The sequence below is a fragment of the Ranitomeya imitator genome, chromosome 4 (assembly GCF_032444005.1).
Source record: "Ranitomeya imitator isolate aRanImi1 chromosome 4, aRanImi1.pri, whole genome shotgun sequence".
Lineage (NCBI taxonomy): Eukaryota > Metazoa > Chordata > Amphibia > Anura > Dendrobatidae > Ranitomeya > Ranitomeya imitator.
Window position 1 is genome coordinate 222,449,266 of NC_091285.1, and position 21,529 is coordinate 222,470,794.

The following is a 21,529-nucleotide window of genomic DNA, read 5'->3' on the forward strand; positions in this document are numbered from 1 at the left end:
GCCCGTTGGTCGTTATTTTTTGCTCGTTTTGATTTTGTGATTTCATACCTTCCGGGCTCTAAAAATGTGAAGGCGGATGCTCTGTCTAGGAGTTTTGTGCCCGACTCTCCGGGGTTATCTGAGCCGGCGAGTATCCTCAAGGAAGGAGTCATTGTGTCTGCCATCTCCCCTGATTTGCGGAGAGTGTTGCAGAAATTTCAGGCTAATAAACCTGATCGTTGTCCGGCCGAGAAACTGTTCGTCCCTGATAGGTGGACTAGTAAAGTTATCTCTGAACTTCATTGTTCGGTGCTGGCCGGTCATCCAGGAATCTTTGGTACCAGGGAGTTGGTTGCTAGATCCTTCTGGTGGCCATCTCTGTCACGGGATGTGCGTGCTTTTGTGCAGTCCTGTGGAATTTGTGCTAGGGCTAAGCCCTGCTGTTCACGTGCCAGTGGGTTGCTTTTGCCCTTGCCGGTCCCGAAGAGGCCTTGGACACATATTTCGATGGATTTCATTTCTGACCTTCCCGTTTCTCAAAAAATGTCGGTCATTTGGGTGGTCTGTGATCGCTTTTCTAAAATGGTCCATCTGGTGCCCTTGGTTAAATTGCCTTCCTCCTCTGATTTGGTGCCTTTGTTCTTCCAGCATGTGGTTCGTTTACATGGCATTCCTGAGAATATTGTTTCTGACAGAGGTTCCCAGTTTGTCTCGAGGTTCTGGCGAGCCTTTTGTGGTAGGATGGGCATTGACCTATCTTTCTCCTCGGCCTTCCATCCTCAGACTAATGGCCAGACCGAACGAACCAATCAGACCTTGGAAACATATCTGAGATGTTTTGTTTCCGCTGACCAGGATGATTGGGTGTCATTTTTGCCGTTGGCTGAGTTCGCCCTTAATAATCGGGCCAGCTCGGCTACCTTGGTCTCTCCATTTTTCTGCAATTCTGGGTTCCATCCTCGTTTCTCTTCAGGACAGGTTGAGTCTTCGGACTGTCCTGGTGTGGATTCTGTGGTGGACAGGTTGCAGCAGATCTGGACTCAGGTAGTGGACAATTTGACCTTGTCCCAGGAGAAGGCTCAGCTTTTCGCTAATCGCAGACGCCGTGTGGGATCCCGACTTCGTGTTGGGGATCTGGTTTGGTTATCTTCTCGTCATATTCCTATGAAGGTTTCCTCTCCTAAATTTAAACCTCGTTTTATTGGTCCGTATAGGATTTCTGAGATTCTCAATCCGGTGTCTTTTCGTCTGACCCTCCCAGACTCCTTTTCCATACATAATGTATTCCATAGGTCGTTGTTGAGGAGATACGTGGCACCTATGGTTCCATCTGTGGAGCCTCCTGCCCCTGTTTTGGTGGAGGGGGAATTGGAGTATATTGTGGAGAAGATTTTGGATTCTCGTGTCTCTAGACGGAAACTCCAGTATCTGGTCAAATGGAAGGGTTATGCTCAGGAAGATAATTCCTGGGTTTTTGCCTCTGATGTCCATGCCCCAGATCTTGTTCGTGCCTTTCATGTGGCTCATCCTGGTCGGCCTGGGGGTTCTGGTGAGGGTTCGGTGACCCCTCCTCAAGGGGGGGGTACTGTTGTGAATTCTGTGGCTGAGTTCACTTCTGTGGTCACAAGTGGTATTGCAGTCTCTGGGCTTCCTCCCTCAGGTGTTTTGGTGAGCTCGTTGGCTGCCTTGCTATTTAGCTCCACCTGAGTCTGTCTTCCTTGCTCCTTGTCAATGTTCCAGTGTTGGATCTGAGCTACTGCATCTTTCCTTGGGCCTGCTGCTCTGCTAGATAAGTGCTTCTAGTTTGTTTTCTGTTTTTTCTGTCCAGCTTGCTATTAACTTTTGCTGGAAGCTCTGAGAAGCAAAGGGGTGCACCGCCGTGCTGTTAGTTCGGCACGGTGGGTCTTTTTGCCCCTTTGCGTGGTTTTCGTTTTAGGGTTTTTTGTAGACTGCATAGTTCTCTTTGCTATCCTCGCTCTGTCTAGAATATCGGGCCTCACTTTGCTGAATCTATTTCATTCCTACGTTTGTCTTTTCATCTTGCTAACAGTCATTATATGTGGGGGGCTGCCTATTCCTCTGGGGTATTTCTCTGAGGTAAGTCAGGCTTGTATTTCTATCTTCAGGCTAGTCAGCTCCTCAGGCAGTGCCGAGTTGCATAGGTAGTGATAGGCGCAATCCACTGCTGCTTATAGTTGTGTGAGGATAGATCAGGTACTGCAGTCTACAGAGATTCCACGTCTCAGAGCTCGTCCTATTGTTTTTGGTTATTGCCAGATCTCTGTATGTGCGCTGATTACTGCACGCTGTGTTGCCTGATTGCCAGCCATAACAGTCATCCATCTGGCTAATCATTACTCAGGTGCGTCCGCTCTTCGCCAGTCGTTACACTGGCTGCCCATTCATTACAGGATACAATTCAAAGTACTTGTTCTCACCCACAAAGCTCTCTACAGTGCGGCACCCCCTTACATCTCCTCCCTCATTCTCCAAGATTTCTCCCGTGCTGCGCCAATCCTCTGGAATGCTCTACCCCAAGATATTAGGACCATCCACAATTTGCATAGTTTTAGGCGCTCGCTCAAAACACATTTGTTCAGAACGGCCTATCACGTTCACTAATCAAAGTCATTTTATGTTTGTGTGTGTGTGTAGCCCATTCACTATTCCTATCTATTACCCAACCCCTGAAGATGGCTGGACCATCATTGTAAATACATCACTGTAAATACACACCTGTACTTTGTTTCTCCCCCACCTCATTGTAGATTGTAAGCTCTCACGAGCAGGGTCGTCTTATTTCGCTTTAATTATTGTATTGTTAACGTTGTTACTTATGACTTTTGTGTTTGAAACTGTTAAACTGTAAAGCACTGTGGAATTTGTTGGCGCTATATAAATAAAGATTATTATTATTATTACTACTAGATCAATGGATGTTTGACAGGTTATAGTTTCACACAGCAACTATTTTTCTGGAATAATCTGGTTCAGGTAAATGATGACCCCATCACATGACCGGGGGGCCCATAGTGTCTGAACATCCCAGGGCCCTGGCTACCCTTAATCCACCCCTGGCTGTAAATCATTCAGCTGAGGTGATGAACACTAAATCTCCGAGCACTTACAAATACTCGGAGGTCACCTGAGCGTGCTCGGGAAAACCCGAGCAACAAGTACACTCACTAAATAACTTGGGTTAGTGAATCCTAACTCAAGCTGACAGTAATTCAGCATTTACTGCTTTACTGGAGTTCACTACAAACTATCCTCCTTTACAGCCAGCATTTTTAGCTACTGTAGCATGAGTAGTGCTCTGTTAGCTCATCATCTGCATCTATAAGCATTCCTTATTTTACAGAGTGAAGCAACCAAAGTACAACCTTTCCACACGGTCCCAAATATGCCAAATGTATGTACAGCTTTTCTCAGGCAACACACATGCTATACCTTACCACATCTTGCAGTTACACACAGACTAGCATTACCATATATTGCAGTCACACACACTCTACTATACCATACCTCCTAACCTTTGAAGAATAGAAAGGACTGATCATGCGGTACGCGTAGCACGTTGTGTCAAATTTTGATCACACCCCTGGCCACCTTCCAAACCACACCGATTTACCTTTTCTTTCTCCCCTTGCAGAAGTGAGGAAAATTCAGCAAATGCTCATGACTGGAGGGTGTAGACCGAAATCTGGGACTGTCCACTGTATCTGGGACAGTTGGGACTAGAGATAAGTTGACTATTGCAAAGGACTTTGGTTCAGTGTACAGGTCAGTGGTACCTTTTGGCTGGATTGGAGGCCACAAATCTCTTACTATCCAGCGTTCCCGACACGGCTTCACCGTCAGAGTCATCAGAACTTTCTTAACTTTGTGTAGCTTCACTATATGATACCAGGCTTTTTGGTCTCTGTAAGGCCATATTCACATGTTGCAGAAATACTGTGTTTTTTACTTTCTGCAGATGTCTGCCTTTTCCCCCTTATTTGATGCATTTTTTGTGCAGATGTGAAGCTGTTTTTTATAGTACAGAAAAACTTTGATTCTTAATAAAGCATCTGCAGTTTTTTACATGTGTTATTTTTAGGCTCCAAATAAAAGATGAGAAGAAAAGCTATAAAACCGCACAGTTCAGAGTTGTATTTAGACCACTGGGAGTGCAGTTATCATAAAATCTCATCCACTTTGCTTGGACAGTTAAACCTAGCAGAATTTGTGTGTAAAAAACAGGCGAAAAATGCAGCATTTACACTACATGTGAGCACGGTCTAAATGTCCAAGCAAAGTGGATGCGATTCCATGAAATCTCCGCTCTCTGCGGCCTGAAGACGCTGCTGAACTCAGTTCCTTTGTGGTGCATTTTTTTCTTTAAATGCGTCTTCTGAAAAAAGTGCATGAAGAAAAAAACGCTGTTGCATTTTTAAGCTCAGGATCAAAGATTTTCCGTACTATTAAAAAAGCGTTAAAATGCAGACTCACATCTCCACCAAAAACGCATCAAATAAGGCTACTTTCACACTAGCGTTTTCGACAATCCGTCACAATGCGTCGTTTTGCAGAAAAAACGCATCCTGCAAAAGTGCTTGCAGGATGCGTTTTTTCCCCATAGACTTGTATTGACGACGCATTTGCGACGGATTGCCACACGTCGCATCCGTCGAGCGACGGATGCGTCGTGCTTTGGCGGACCATCGGGAGCAAAAATACATAGTAACATAACATAGTAACATAGTAACATAGTTAGTAAGGCCGAAAAAAGACATTTGTCCATCCAGTTCAGCCTATATTCCATCATAATAAATCCCCAGATCTACGTCCTTCTACAGAACCTAATAATTGTATGATACAATATTGTTCTGCTCCAGGAAGACATCCAGGCCTCTCTTGAACCCCTCGACTGAGTTCGCCATCACCACCTCCTCAGGCAAGCAATTCCAGATTCTCACTGCCCTAACAGTAAAGAATCCTCTTCTATGTTGGTGGAAAAACCTTCTCTCCTCCAGACGCAAAGAATGCCTCCTTGTGCCCGTCACCTTCCTTGGTATAAACAGATCCTCAGCGAGATATTTGTATTGTCCCCTTATATACTTATACATGGTTATTAGATCGCCCCTCAGTCGTCTTTTTTCTAGACTAAATAATCCTAATTTCGCTAATCTATCTGGGTATTGTAGTTCTCCCATCCCCTTTATTAATTTTGTTGCCCTCCTTTGTACTCTCTCTAGTTCCATTATATCCTTCCTGAGCACCGGTGCCCAAAACTGGACACAGTACTCCATGTGCGGTCTAACTAGGGATTTGTACAGAGGCAGTATAATGCTCTCATCATGTGTATCCAGACCTCTTTTAATGCACCCCATGATCCCAGTGGCGTAGGAAGGGGGGTGCGGGGGGGGCGGTCCGCCCCGGGCGGCACAATGCGGGGGGCGGCCGGCGCTGCAGGAGAAAGGAAAAAAAAAAAGACGCCCCTTTAAATCTTCGGGCGGCGCCGTCCGCCGCCACGACCAGGCTCCCCCAGCCCCTGGGCCCCCGCCCCCCGCTCTAATACTCACCTCTCCTGGTTCCTGCGGCGCCGGCAGCTACAGCGTCCTCTGACTCTGCGACGTCTCAGAGCAGAGGGCGCGATGACGTCACTACTGTGCGCGCCGCTCTGCCTCTCTGTCCTGAGCGTCGCAGAGCCGGAGAGACGCTGACTGCACCGGACCTGCGCTAGGAACGGGAGAGGTGAGGATTTTACTTTTTTTTTTTTTTCTTTATGTCTGACTCTGGGGGCAATGCTGGAGACCATGGGGCAGAATGCTGGACACAATGGGGCAATACTGGAGACCATGGGGCAGAATGCTGGACACACTGGGGCAATACAGGAGACCATGGGGCAGATTGCTGGACACACTGGGGCAATACAGGAGACCATGGGGCAGATTGCTGGACACACTGGGGCAATACTGGAGACCATGGGGCAGATTGCTGGACACACTGGGGCAATACTGGAGACCATGGGGCAGATTGCTGGACACACTGGGGCAATACTGGAGACCATGGGGCAGATTGCTGGACACAACGGGGCAATACTGGAGACCATGGGGCAGATTGCTGGACACACTGGGGCAATACTGGAGACCATGGGGCAGATTGCTGGACACACTGGGGCAATTCTGGAGACCATGGGGCAGATTGCTGGACACACTGGGGGCAGGACTTGGGGCATGATTGGAGACATGGGGCAGGATTGGATCATGGGGCAGGACGGATACGATGGAGGCTGGTGGGGCAGGATGGGGAGATCATATGGGGTAGAATGGATAGTCATGAGTGCAGGATACGAGAACATATGGCTGGAGCCAGGAATGAGATAAACGGGGCCAGGGTGGGGAATAGTGTTACCATAGGGGCTAATTAAGGGATATTATTACTGCAGTGATGTATTTATTTTATTTTTTGAGTATACTGTTTTAAATGGGGGGGCGGTACTGTTATTGTGCAGAGTGACACTATATCGCCTTTTTGTCTTCATGTGGTGTAATGTAGAAGTTGTGAAAAATTAAGTAATGTGTTCTGCAAGCGGAGCTCGAGATAACTGTGTTATTTCCTGCAGAGACGAGTCCTGGCTGGAAGGAATGATGGCGGTCTGTGCTGGATGAAAGATGAAGGACTTCACCTAGAGATGTCACTGGTGAGTCAGTGTTACCTATACACTGACACTATACACTGTATACTATATACAGCGGTCCTGTGTACAATGTCACCAGTGATCACTGTATTACCTATACATTATATACAGAGTTCCTGTGTATAATACCACCAGTGATCTCTATATTACCTCTACACAGACACTGCATACTAAGTACAGATCTCCTGTGAATACTGGCACTTATGGTGATAGTATTGTGTTTTTTTTTTTTATTACTGATCAGTATTGTAGTATTCAGTCACTATGTGGTGGTAATATGTGGTCTGGAAATGGTGTTGTGGTATTTGTCCCTTGTATGTAGTATTATTCGGTCACTATGTGGTCTGGTCATGGTGTGGTGGTATTAAGTCACAGGTTTGGCATGTGGGGGTGACACCATTAGGCCCAGTTTAAGTTCTACAAAACAGGAAAACCATTTTTGGTAACCTTTGTGTGTATTGAGCCGGGGGGGGGGGGGGGCGCCAAACTCGGGAACAGCCCCGGGCGGCAAAAGCTCTAGCTACGCCTCTGCATGATCCTGTTTGCCTTGGCAGCTGCTGCCTGGCACTGGCTGCTCCAAGTAAGTTTATCATTAACTAGGATCCCCAAGTCCTTCTCCCTGTCAGATTTACCCAGTGGTTTCCCATTCAGCGTGTAATGGTGATATTGATTCCTTCTTCCCATGTATATAACCTTACATTTATCATTGTTAAACCTCATCTGCCACCTTTCAGCCCAAGTTTCCAACTTATCCAGATCCATCTGTAGCAGAATACTATCTTCTCTTGTATTAACTGCTTTACATAGTTTTGTATCATCTGCAAATATCGATATTTTACTGTGTAAACCTTCTACCAGATCATTAATGAATATGTTGAAGAGAACAGGTCCCAATACTGACCCCTGCGGTACCCCACTGGTCACAGCGACCCAGTTAGAGACTATACCATTTATAACCACCCTCTGCTTTCTATCACTAAGCCAGTTACTAACCCATTTACACACATTTTCCCCCAGACCAAGCATTCTCATTTTGTGTACCAACCTCTTGTGCGGCACGGTATCAAACGCTTTGGAAAAATCGAGATATACCACGTCCAATGACTCACCGTGGTCCAGCCTATAGCTTACCTCTTCATAAAAACTGATTAGATTGGTTTGACAGGAGCGATTTCTCATAAACCCATGCTGATATGGAGTTAAACAGTTATTCTCATTGAGATAATCCAGAATAACATCCCTCAGAAACCCTTCAAATATTTTACCAACAATAGAGGTTAGACTTACTGGCCTATAATTTCCAGGTTCACTTTTAGAGCCCTTTTTGAATATTGGCACCACATTTGCTATGCGCCAGTCCTGCGGAACAGACCCTGTCACTATAGAGTCCCTAAAAATAAGAAATAATGGTTTATCTATTACATTACTTAGTTCTCTTAGTACTCGTGGGTGTATGCCATCCGGACCCGGAGATTTATCTATTTTAATCTTATTTAGCCGGTTTCGCACCTCTTCTTGGGTTAGATTGGTGACCCTTAATATAGGGTTTTCATTGTTTCTTGGGATTTCACTTAGCATTTCATTTTCCACCGTGAATACCGTGGAGAAGAAGGTGTTTAATATGTTAGCTTTTTCCTCGTCATCTACAACCATTCTTTCCTCCTACATGTAACGTTTTTTGCTCCTGACGGACCGCTTTTTCCGACCGCGCATGCGCGGCTGGAACTCCGCCACGACCTCCCCGCACCTTACAATGGGGCAGCGGATGTGCCGGAGAAATGCTTCCGCTGCCTCCATTGTGCAATGCGTTAAACGCTAGCGTCGGAATCTCTTCCCGATGCATTGCGACGGGGAGATTCCGACGCTAGTGTGAAAGAAGCCTAAGGGGTAAACATAGAAAGGAAACGCAGCAAACATGCAATAATCAGAGAAGATTGTTATTGCGTTTTGTGGTGAGGACACCTGCAGAAAACATACAGAAAAAAAAGCAGGAGAAAAAGCACATTATTTACACTTCGTGTGAACACAGCCTCAACATTATGTTTTTAACACATTTTTAATATTTTTTCCCTTTTAAACCCTTAACCCCTTCCCGACCTTTGACGCATACGCTGCGTCATGAAAGTCGGTGCCATTCCGACCCATGACGCAGCATATGCGTCATGGAAAGATCGCGTCCCTGCAGGCCGGGTGAAAGGGTTAACTCCCATTTCACCCGATCTGCAGGGACAGGGGGAGTGGTAGTTTAGCCCAGGGGGGGTGGCTTCACCCCCTCGTGGCTACGATCGCTCTGATTGGCTGTTGAAAGTGAAACTGCCAATCAGAGCGATTTGTAATATTTCACCTAAAAAACTGGTGAAATATTACAATCCAGCCATGGCCGATGCTGCAATATCATCGGCCATGGCTGGAAACACTTATGTGCACCCACCCCACCCCTCCGATCGCCCCCCCAGCCCCCCGATCTGTGGTCCGCTCCCCTCCGTCCTGTGCTCCGCTCCCCCGTCCTCCTGTCCGCTTCCCCATGCACCAATCACACCCCCCGCGCTCCAATCAAACCCCCCCGCACTCCGATCCCCCCCCGCACACAGCGACCCCCCCCCCCCGTGCTCCGATCCACCCTCCCCGCACAGCGATCCCTCACCCCGTGCTCCAATCCTTCCCCGTGCTCCAATCCTCCCTCCCGTGTTCCGATCCACCCCCCCATGCTCCGATCCACCCCCCCCGTGCTCCGACGCCCCCCCCGTGCCCTGATCTCCCCCCCTTATACTTACCTGGCAGCCTGAGGTCCGTCCGTCTTCTTTCCTGGGCGCCGCCATCTTCCAAAATGGCGGGCGCATGTGCAGTGCGCCCGCCGAATCTGCCGGCCGGCAGATTCGTTCCAGAGTGAATTTTGATCACTGAGATATAACCTATCTCAGTGATCAAAATAAAAAAAATAGTAAATGACCCCCCCCTTTGTCACCCCCATAGATAGGGACAATAAAAAAAATAAAGAATTTTTTTTTTTTCACTAAGGTTGGGGTAAGAACTAGGGTTAGGGTTAGGGGTAGGGTTAGGGGTAGGGTTAGGGTTAGGGGTAGGGTTAGGGGTAGGGTTAGGGGTAGGGTTAGGGCTAGGGTTAGGGTTAGGGTTAGGGGTAGGGTTAGGGTTAGGGGTAGGGTTAGGGCTAGGGTTAGGGTTTCGGTATGTGCACACGTATTCTGGTCCTATGCGGATTTTTCCGCAGCGGATTTGAAAAATCCACAGTGCTAAACCGCTGCCGATTTATCGTGGATTTACCGCGGTTTTTCTGCGCATTTCACTGCGGTTTTACAACTGCGATTTTCTATTGGAGCAGTTGTAAAACCGCTGCGGAATCCGCAGAAAGAAGTGACATGCTGCGGAATGTAAACCGCTGCGTTTCCGTGCAGTTTTTCCGCAGCATGTGTACAGCGATTTTTGGTTCCCATAGGTTCACATTGAACTGTAAACTCATGGGAAACTGCTGCGGATCCGCAGCGTTTTCCGCAGCGTGTGCACATACCTTTAGAATTAGGCTATGTGCACACGGTGCGGATTTGGCTGCGGATTCGCAGCAGTGTTCCATCAGGTTTACAGTACCATGTAAACATATGGAAAACCAAATCCGCTGTGCCCATGGTGCAGAAAATACCGCGCGGGAACGCTGCGTTGTATTTTCCGCAGCATGCCAATTCTTTGTGCGGATTCCGCAGCGTTTTACACCTGTTCCTCAATAGGAATCCACAGGTGAAATCCGCACAAAAAACACTGGAAATCCACGGTAAATCCACAGGTAAAACGCAGTGCCTTTTACCCGCGGATTTTTCAAAAATGATGCTGAAAAATCTCATACGAATCCGCAACGTTGGCACATAGCCTTAGAGTTGGGTTGGAATTAGGGTTGTGGTTAGGGTTAGGGGTGTGTTGGGGTTAGGGTTGTGGTTAGGGGTGTGTTGGGGTTAGGGTTGTGATTAGGGTTACGGCTACAGTTGGGATAAGGGTTAGGGGTGTGTTGGAGGTAGAATTGAGGGGTTTCCACTGTTTAGGCACTTCAGGGGGTCTCCAAACGCAACATGGCGCCACCATTGATTCCAGCCAATCTTGTATTCAAAAATTCAAATGGTGCTCCCTCACTTCCGAACCCCGACGTGTGCCCAAACAGTGGTTTACCCCCACATATGGGGTACCAGCATACTCAGGACAAACTGCGCAACAATTACTGGGGTCCAATTTCTCCTGTTACCCTTGAGAAAATAAAAAATTGCTTGCTAAAACATCATTTTTGAGGAAAGAAAAATGATTTTTTATTTTCACGGCTCTGAGTTGTAAACGTCTGTGAAGCACTTGGGGGTTCAAAGTGCTCACCACATATCTAGATAAGTTCCTTGGGGGTAACAACCATATTCCCAGGTGAAGGCAATAGCTACCCAGGAAAAACGAAGTGCAGAGGAAAAAGTGTAGTTAAAATTTATGTTTATTTAACAAATAATAAAAACATATTAGTTACATCTACTATGTAAGGGGAGGGGAAGACAGGGGGAATATATGCCACCAGACAAACACTGGGGAGACGAACCTATTCTGGCCCCTGTATAATTAGAGCCCCAAATGATAATGTGAATGTACATCCAGTACATGCAGATAAAGAGCACAGTATGGCACAGAGATGATCTCCACACTAAGGATATGGGTACTATATGACCATAGACGAGTAACACTCCAAGCAAACAACACATGAGAGTCCTAAGTTTAAATCCAGTAGAGCAGGAAATGCTAACAAGCTGGAAGGTGGATTCCCAGTGAAGAAATGTAAAAGAAAAAGTTCCTGTTAGGGAATAAGCGATAGCAAGGAGATCTAAACGGCTGGTCACACAATTGTTTACCTGTATGGAGGTGCACAGCAGTGCAGGGGCACAGATGGCGAGCAGTAGGCACGGATCCCCGGGCGCCCGACAAGCGCTGTTTCGCCTTAGCTTCTTCTATAGGGGGCGTCCTCGCCCCCTATAGAAGCGCTGTTTCGCCTTAGCTTCTTCTATAGGGGGCGTCCTCGCCCCCTATAGAAGAAGCTAAGGCGAAACAGCGCTTGTCGGGCGCCCGGGGATCCGTGCCTACTGCTCGCCATCTGTGCCCCTGCACTGCTGTGCACCTCCATACAGGTAAACAATTGTGTGACCAGCCGTTTAGATCTCCTTGCTATCGCTTATTCCCTAACAGGAACTTTTTCTTTTACATTTCTTCACTGGGAATCCACCTTCCAGCTTGTTAGCATTTCCTGCTCTACTGGATTTAAACTTAGGACTCTCATGTGTTGTTTGCTTGGAGTGTTACTCGTCTATGGTCATATAGTACCCATATCCTTAGTGTGGAGATCATCTCTGTGCCATACTGTGCTCTTTATCTGCATGTACTGGATGTACATTCACATTATCATTTGGGGCTCTAATTATACAGGGGCCAGAATAGGTTCGTCTCCCCAGTGTTTGTCTGGTGGCATATATTCCCCCTGTCTTCCCCTCCCCTTACATAGTAGATGTAACTAATATGTTTTTATTATTTGTTAAATAAACATAAATTTTAACTACACTTTTTCCTCTGCACTTCGTTTTTCCTGGGTAGCTATTGCCTTCACCTGGGAATATGGTTGTTACTGATATTTGAAGTGTTTTCAGCCTGTCTGAAATAGGACTATGAAAATTATAAGTTCCTTGGGGGGTCTAGTTTCCAAAATGGGGTCACTTGTGGGGGGTTTCTACTGTTTAGGCACACCAGGGGCTCTGCAAACGCAACGTGACGCCCGCAGACCATTCCATCAAAGTCTGCATTTCAAAAGTCACTACTTCCCTTCTGAGCCCCCACGTGTGCCCAAACAGTGGATTACCCCCACACATGGGGCATCAGCGTACTCAGGAGAAACTGGACAACAACTTTTGGGGTCCAATTTCTCCTGTAACCCTTGGGAAAATAAAAAATTCTGGGCTAAAAAATTATTTTTGAGGAAAGAAAACGTATTTATTATTTTCACGGCTCTGCGTTATAAACTTCTGTAAAGCACTTGGGGGTTGAAAGTGCTCACCACACATCTAGATAAGTTCCTTTGGGGGTCTAGTTTCCAAAATGGGGTCACTTGTGGGGGGTTTCTACTGTTTAGGCACACCAGGGGCTCTGCAAACGCAATGTGACGCCCGCAGACCATTCCATCAAAGTCTGCATTTCAAAAGTCACTACTTCCCTTCTGAGCCCCGACGTGTGCCCAAACAGTGGTTTACCCCCACACATGGGGTATCAGCGTACTCAGGAGAAACTGGACGACAACTTTTGTGGTCCAATTTCTCCTGTAACCCTTGGGAAAATAAAAAATTCTGGGCTAAAAAATTATTTTTGAGGAAAGAAAACGTATTTATTATTTTCACTGCTCTGTGTTATGAACTTCTTTGAAGCACTTGGGGGTTCAAAGTGCTCACCTCACATCTAGATAAGTTCCTTTCGGGGTCTAGTTTCCAAAATGGGGTCACTTGTGGGGGGTTTCTACTGTTTAGCCACATCAGGGGCTCTGCAAACGCAACGTGACGCCCACAGAGCATTCCATCAAAGTCTGCATTTCAAAACGTCACTACTTCACTTCCGAGCCCCAGCATGTGCCTAAACAGTGGTTTACCCCCACATATGGGGTATCAGCGTACTCAGGAGAAACTGGACAACAACTTTTGGGGTCAAATTTCTCCTGTTACCCTTGGGAAAATAAAAAATTGCGGGCTAAAATTCATTTTTGAGAAAATAATTTTTTTTTTTTATTTTCATGGCTCTGCGTTATAAACTTCTGTGAAGCACTTGAGGGTTCAAAGTGCTCACTACACAACTAGATTAGTTCCTTTGGGGGTCTAGTTTCCAAAATGGGGTAATTTGTGGGGGATCTCCAATGTTTAGGCACACAGGGGCTCTCCAAACGCGACATGGTGTCCGCTAATGATTGGAGATAATTTTCCATTTAAAAAGCCAAATGGCGCGCCTTCCCTTCTGAGCCCTGCCGTGCGCCCAAACAGTGGTTTACCCCCTCATATGGGGTATCTGCATACTCAGGACAAACTGGACAACAACATTTGTGGTCCAATTTCTCCTATTACCATTGGCAAAATAGGAAATTCCAGGCTAAAAAATCATTTTTGAGAAAAGAAAAATTATTTTTTATTTTCATGGCTCTGCATTATAAACTTCTGTGAAGCACCTGGGGGTTTAAAGTGCTCAGTATGCATCTAGATAAGTTCCTTGGGGGGGTCTAGTTTCCAAAATGGGGTCACTTGTGGGGGAGCTCCATTGCATAGGCACACAGGGGCTCTCCAAATGCGACATGGTGTCCGCTAACAATTGGAGCTAATTTTCCATTCAAAAAGTTAAAAGGCGCGCCTTCCCTTCCGAGCCCTGCCGTGTGCCCAAACAGTGGTTTACCCCCACATATGAGGTATCGGCGTACTCGGGAGAAATTGCTCAACAAATTTTAGGATCCATTTTATCCTATTGCCCATGTGAAAATGAAAAAATTGAGGCGAAAATAAATTTTTTGTGAAAAAAAAGTACTTTTTCATTTTTACGGATCAATTTGTGAAGCACCTGAGGGTTTAAAGTGCTCACTAGGCATCTAGATAAGTTCCTTGGGGGGTCCAGTTTCCAAAATGGGGTCACTTGTGGGGGAGCTCCAATGTTTAAGCACACAGGGTCTCTCCAAACGCGACATGGTGTCCGCTAACGATGGAGATAATTTTTCATTCAAAAAGTCAAATGGCGCTCCTTCCCTTCCGAGCCTTACCATGTGCCCAAACAGTGGTTTACCCCCACATGTGAAGTATCGGTGTACTCAGGAGAAATTGCCAAACAAATTTTAGGATCCATTTTATCCTGTTGTCCATGTGAAAATAAAAAAATTGAGGCTAAAAGAATTTTTTTGTGAAAAAAAAGTACTTTTTCATTTTTACGGATCAATTTGTGAAGCACCTGGGGGTTTAAAGGGCTCACTATGCATCTAGATAAGTTCCTTGGGGCGTCTAGTTTCCAAAATGGGGTCACTTGTGGGGGAGCTCCAATTTTTAGGCACACGGGGGCTCTCCAAATGTGACATGGTGTCCGCTAAAGAGTGCAGCCAATTTTTCATTCAAAAAGTCAAATGGCGCTCCTTCCCTTCCAAGCCCTGCCGTGCGCCCAAACAGTGGTTTACCCCCACATATGAGGTATCAGCGTACTCAGGACAAATTGGACAACAACTTACGTGGTTCAGTTTCTCCTTTTACCATTGGGAAAATAAAAAAATTGTTGCTGAAAAATCATTTTTGTGACTAAAAAGTTAAATGTTCATTTTTTCCTTCCATGTTGCTTCTGCTGCTGTGAAGCACCTGAAGGGTTAATAAACTTCTTGAATGTGGTTTTGTGCACCTTGAGGGGTGCAGTTTTTAGAATGGTGTCACTTTTGTTTATTTTCAGCCATATAGACCCCTCAAACTGACTTCAAATGTGAGGTGGTCCCTAAAAAAAATGGTTTTGTAAATTTCGTTGTAAAAATGAGAAATCGCTGGTCAAATTTTAACCCTTATAACTTCCTAGCAAAAAAAAATTTTGTTTCCAAAATTGTGCTGATGTAAAGTAGACGTGTGGGAAATGTTATTTATTAACTATTTTGTGTCACATAACTCTCTGGTTTAACAGAATAAAAATTCAAAATGTGAAAATTGCGAAATTTTCAAAATTTTCACCAAATTTCCGTTTTTATCACAAATAAACACAGAATTTATTGACCTAAATTTACCACTAACATGAAGCCCAATATGTCACGAAAAAACAATCTCAGAACCGCTAGGATCCATTGAAGCGTTCCTGAGTTATTACCTCATGAAGGGACACTGGTCAGAATTGCAAAAAACGGCAAGGTCTTTAAGGTCAAAATAGGCTGGGTCATGAAGGGGTTAAAAAAGTATCAATTACGCTATTTTTTTTATGCCATTTACCGATTCCCATAAATAATCTGATCACTGTATTGTGCAGGTCGTTACAATTACAGGGACACCAAATATGTCAATGTTATGTGCTGATTTGTGATGGTTATTATTTTGTTAAAAAGTGGATTAAATATGACAATATTTTAAGTGTTTTTCATTATTTTTTAATAATGTTATAGGAAGAATAAAAATATTTTATTCTCAAACTAAAAATCCACTGCGGTACACAAATCTATATGTAATTTGTCTGTGGAGTCAAGGCCTGCTGTAATGCAGTAGATCAAGTATAGATAATTCTCCTTGTGACATCACCTGAGTTTGTAACTCAGTATGTTCAGCCCTTTCCTGGGATATGGAAGGTGGAGGGTTTGAGGCCCGGTGCAATTACTTACAATAAAAATATAATTTTTATAGGAACAAAAAAAAATTTCACCTCAGGTACAGGTACAAAGGAATACACTGCTGCAGCCAATGTCCTTGTATTTTCTGCTTCTGGGTTCACTGACTGCTATAGAGGTCAAGATAACCAAAAACTCCTATGTATATTATTATGAGCTGTAGCTCATTGGTAAAGCTGTGGTCTGGGGACAAAGAAAAGAGATTTCCTTCCTGGGAGACCCAATGGCAAGTGAATATACTGTATTAAATTTTATTTTTTACAGTGAGCTGGGAGAAGTGGCCCTACCCCTCAAGGAGGAGCTACGGGAGCAATGAAGACGAGGTGAGTATGCAAGCCGGGAGAACAGCTGAGACGTGACGTGATCCTAGATGGTTGGAGCTATTACTATACATTACCACATCTTCCAGTTACACATAGGGTTGAGCGAAACGGGTCGAACATTTTCAAAAGTCGCCGACTTTTGGCTAAGTCGGGGTTTCATGAAACCCGATCCGACCCCTGTGCGGGGTCGGCCATGCGGTACGCGACTTTCGCGCCAAAGTCGCGTTTCAATGACGCGAAAAGCGCCATTTCTCAGCCAATGAAGGTAAACGCAGAGTGTGGGCAGCGTGATGACATAGGTCCTGGTCCCCACCATCTTAGAGAAGGGCATTGCAGTGATTGGCTTGCTGTCTGCGACGTCACAGGGGCTATAAAGAGGCGTTCCCGCCGACCGCCATCTTACTGCTGCTGATCTGAGCTTAGGGAGAGGTTGCTGCCGCTTTGTCAGAAGCAGGGATAGCGTTAGGCAGGGTCCTTTAACCACAAAACCGCTTGTGCTGCAGCGATTTGCACTGTCCAACACCACCCTCGGTGTGCAGGGACAGTGGAAGTTTTTTTTTTTTTTTTTTTCCCCTCAGCGCTGTAGCTCATTGGGCTGCCCTAGAAGGCTCCCTGATAGCTGCATTGCTGTGTGTACGCCGCTGTGCAAACCAACTGCTTTTTTCAAAGCACAAATCCTCTTGTTCCTTCCTTTCTGCACAGCTATCTTTTTTGTTTGTCCACACTTTTTATTTCATTTGTGCATCAGTCCACTCCTTATTGCTGCCTGCCATACCTGGCTGAGATTACTGCAGGCAGGGAGATAGTAGCTGCCTGCCATACCTGGCTGAGATTACTGCAGGCAGGGAGATAGTAATTGTAGGACATTCCCTGTTTTTTTTTTTGTTTTTTTTTTGGTGGGAGATTAAGATTGGCAATTTGGCATTTCTGCTAGAGTGCCATCCCTGTGTGTGCCATCTCTCTCACATAGTGGGCCATAGAAAGCCTTTTCATTTTTCTGTATTTTTTTTTGTGGGGTGTATAAATTCTCCCTGATAAAAATACAGTGGGAGATTAATATTGGCCTTTGGGCTTGTGTGCCAGTCCTGAGTGTGCCATCTCTCTCACAAATAGTGGGCCATAGAAAGCCTATTTTATTTTTTTTGGGGTTTTATAAATTCTCCCTGAAAAAAAGGGAGATTAATATTGGCCTCTGGGCTTGTGTGCCAGTCCTGAGCGTGCCATCTGTGCCAGCCCTGAGCGTGCCATCTCTCTCACAAATAGTGGGCCATAGAAAGCCTATTTATTTTTTTTTTTGGTTTTATAAATTCTCCCTGAAAAAAAGGGAGATTAATATTGGCCTCTGGGCTTGTGTGCCAGTCCTGAGCGTGCCATCTGTGCCAGCCCTGAGCGTGCCATCTCTCTCACAAATAGTGGGCCATAGAAAGCCTATTTAATTTTTTTTTTTGTTTTATAAATTTTCCCTGAAAAAAGGGAGATTAATATTGGCCTCTGGGCTTGTGTGCCAGTCCTGAGCGTGCCATCTGTGCCAGCCCTGAGCGTGCCATCTCTCTCACAAATAGTGGGCCATAGAAAGCCTATTTAATTTTTTTTTTTGTTTTATAAATTTTCCCTGAAAAAAGGGAGATTAATATTGGCCTCTGGGCTTGTGTGCCAGTTGTGAGCGTGCCATCTGTGCCAGTCCTGAGCGTGCCATCTCTCTCACAAATAGTGGGCCATAGAAAGCCTATTTAAATTTTTTTTTGGTTTTATAAATTCTCCCAGAAAAAAAGGGAGATTAATATTGGCCTCTGGGCTTCTGTGCCAGTCCTGAGCGTGCCATCTGTGCCAGTCCTGAGCGTCCCATCTCTCTCACAAATAGTGGGCCATAGAAAGCCTATTTTATTTTTTTGGGGGGTTTTATAAATTCTCCCTGAAAAAAAGGGAGATTAATATTGGCCTCTGGGCTTGTGTGCCAGTCCTGAGCGTGCCATCTGTGCCAGCCCTGAGCGTGCCATCTCTCTCACAAATAGTGGGCCATAGAAAGCCTATTTATTTATTTTTTTTGTTTTATAAATTTTCCCTGAAAAAAGGGAGATTAATATTGGCCTCTGGGCTTGTGTGCCAGTTGTGAGCGTGCCATCTGTGCCAGTCCTGAGCGTGCCATCTCTCTCACAAATAGTGGGCCATAGAAAGCCTATTTAAATTTTTTTTTGGTTTTATAAATTCTACCAGAAAAAAAGGGAGATTAATATTGGCCTCTGGGCTTCTGTGCCAGTCCTGAGCGTGCCATCTGTGCCAGTCCTGAGCGTCCCATCTCTCTCACAAATAGTGGGCCATAGAAAGCCTATTTTTTTTTTTTTTTGGGTTTTAGAAATTCTCCCTGGAAAAAAAAAGGGAGATTAATATTGCCCTTTGGGCTTGTGTGCCAGTACTAAGCGTTCCATCTCTCTCTCTCTCTCTCTCAGTCAGTGGGCCATAGAACGCCTATTTTTGGTTTTATTTGTTTTCTAAATTCTCCCTGAAAAAATCATTTTATTTTATTTGGTTTCTAAATTCTTCCTGATAAAATCACATTTTTTTTATTATTTTTTTTTCTAAAGTCTCCCTGAAAAAAAAAAAAAAAAACAGTGGGAGATTAATATTGGCCTTTCTGCTTGTGTGCCAGTCTTGACTCCTGGGTGCGTCATCTCTCAGTCAGTGGGCCATAGAACGCCTATTTTTGGTTTTATTTGTTTTATAAATTCTCCCAGAAAAAATCATTTTATTTTATTTGGTTTCTAAATTCTTCCTGATAAAATCACATTTTTTTTATTATTTTTTTTTCTAAAGTCTCCCTGAAAAAAAAAAAAAAAAACAGTGGGAGATTAATATTGGCCTTTCTGCTTGTGTGCCAGTCTTGACTCCTGGGTGCGTCATCTCTCAGTCAGTGGGCCATAGAACGCCTATTTTTGGTTTTATTTGTTTTATAAATTCTCCCAGAAAAAATCATTTTATTTTATTTGGTTTCTAAATTCTTCCTGATAAAATCACATTTTTTTTATTATTTTTTTTTCTAAAGTCTCCCTGAAAAAAAAAAAAAAAAACAGTGGGAGATTAATATTGGCCTTTCTGCTTGTGTGCCAGTCTTGACTCCTGGGTGCGTCATCTCTCAGTCAGTGGGCCATAGAACGCCTATTTTTGGTTTTATTTGTTTTCTAAATTCTCCCTGAAAAAATCATTTTATTTTATTTGGTTTCTAAATTCTTCCTGATAAAATCACATTTTTTTTATTATTTTTTTTTCTAAAGTCTCCCTGAAAAAAAAAAAAAAAAACAGTGGGAGATTAATATTGGCCTTTCTGCTTGTGTGCCAGTCTTGACTCCTGGGTGCGTCATCTCTCAGTCAGTGGGCCATAGAACGCCTATTTTTGGTTTTATTTGTTTTATAAATTCTCCCAGAAAAAATCATTTTATTTTATTTGGTTTCTAAATTCTTCCTGATAAAATCATATTTTTTTTATTATTTTTTTTTCTAAAGTCTCCCTGAAAAAAAAAAAAAAAAAACAACCAAAAAAAACAGTGGGAGATTAATATTGGCCTTTCTGCTTGTGTGCCAGTCTTGACTCCTGGGTGTGCCATCTCTCTCTCTCTCTCTCTCTCTCTCTCTCTCTCTCTCCAATTGTGGTCCATAGAAAGCCTTTTTTTTTTTTCCTTGATTTGGGTTCTAAAATCTACCAGAGAAAATAACTACATCAATCATTGGTAGAAAAATATTGGCCTCTGGGTTTGTGTGCCACTCCTGACTCCTGTGTGCGTCATCTCTCAGTCAGTGGGCCATAGAACGCCTATTTTTGTTTTTATTTGTTTTATAAATTCTCCCTGAAAAAATCATTTTATTTTATTTGGTTTCTAAATTCTACCTGATAAAATCATATTTTTTTTATTATTTTTTTTTCTAAAGTCTCCCTGAAAAAAAAAAAAAACAAAAAAAAAAAAAAAAAACAGTGGGAGATTAATATTGGCCTTTCTGCTTGTGTGCCAGTCTTGACTCCTGGGTGTGCCATCTCTCTCTCTCTCTCTCTCTCTCTCCAATTGTGGTCCATAGAAAGCCTACATTTTTTTTCCTTGATTTGGGTTCCAAAATCTACCAGAGAAAATAACTCCATCAATCATTGGTAGAAAAATATTGGCCTCTGGGCTTGTGTGCCACTCCTGATTCCTGTGTGCGTCATCTCTCACTCAGTGGCCCATAGAAAGCATATAGTTTGTTACATTTGTTTTCTAAATTCTCCCTGCAAAAATCTTTTTTTTTTTTTTGGGGGGGTTTCTAAAGTGTTCCTGAAAAAAATAAAAATAAAAAAAAAATAATAGTGTGACATTAATATTAACATTTGTGCTTCAGTGACAGTCCTGCGTGTGGGGCATCTCTCTAATTTGCAGCCACCAAAAAAAGAGTGTGTAACATTGGGCCTGATTTTCGCTGTGGTCTCACCAACCTGTAAAGGGGTAGCTAAATCATACTGAAGTTATAGCTCACCGTGTAAGTTGTGTGACTGCAACAAATAACGTTAGTTTGGTTACGTTTTTAAAACAATGAGGAAGTCTAGTGGAAGAGGTCGTGGCCGGGGGCGTTCATTGTCAGCTGGTAATGAGGGTAGTGGTAGTGGTGGAGCATCAGGTGGTCGTGGGGGAAAAAATATTGCACCTAAGTCTGGAGCTGTGGAGCCAGGTTCGTCGTCCGGCTACACAAGGCCTCGAACGCTCCCTTTTCTGGGATTAGGAAAACCGCTTTTAAAGCCGGAGCAGCAAGAGCAAGTTTTGGCTTATCTTGCTGACTCAGCCTCTAGCTCTTTTGCCTCATCTCGTGAAACTGGTAAAAGTAAAAGCAGCGCGTCGTTAGTGGATGTTCACGGTCAGGGACAAGTCACTTCCTTGTCCTCTTCAGCAAAAACAACAACAGAGAAGAATGCAGCAGGCGACACAACGGGTTACTCCATGGAGCTCTTTACACATACCGTCCCTGGCTTAGAAAGTGAAGCAGTTAACAGTCCATGCCCATTACAAATTGAATCTGACATGGAGTGCACTGACGCACAGCCACAGCCAGACTACTATGCTGGTCCTTTGACTCAGACCACAACATTGCCCTCGCAGGGTGCTGATCAAGAATCAGACCCTGATGAGACTATGTTGCCCCATCACG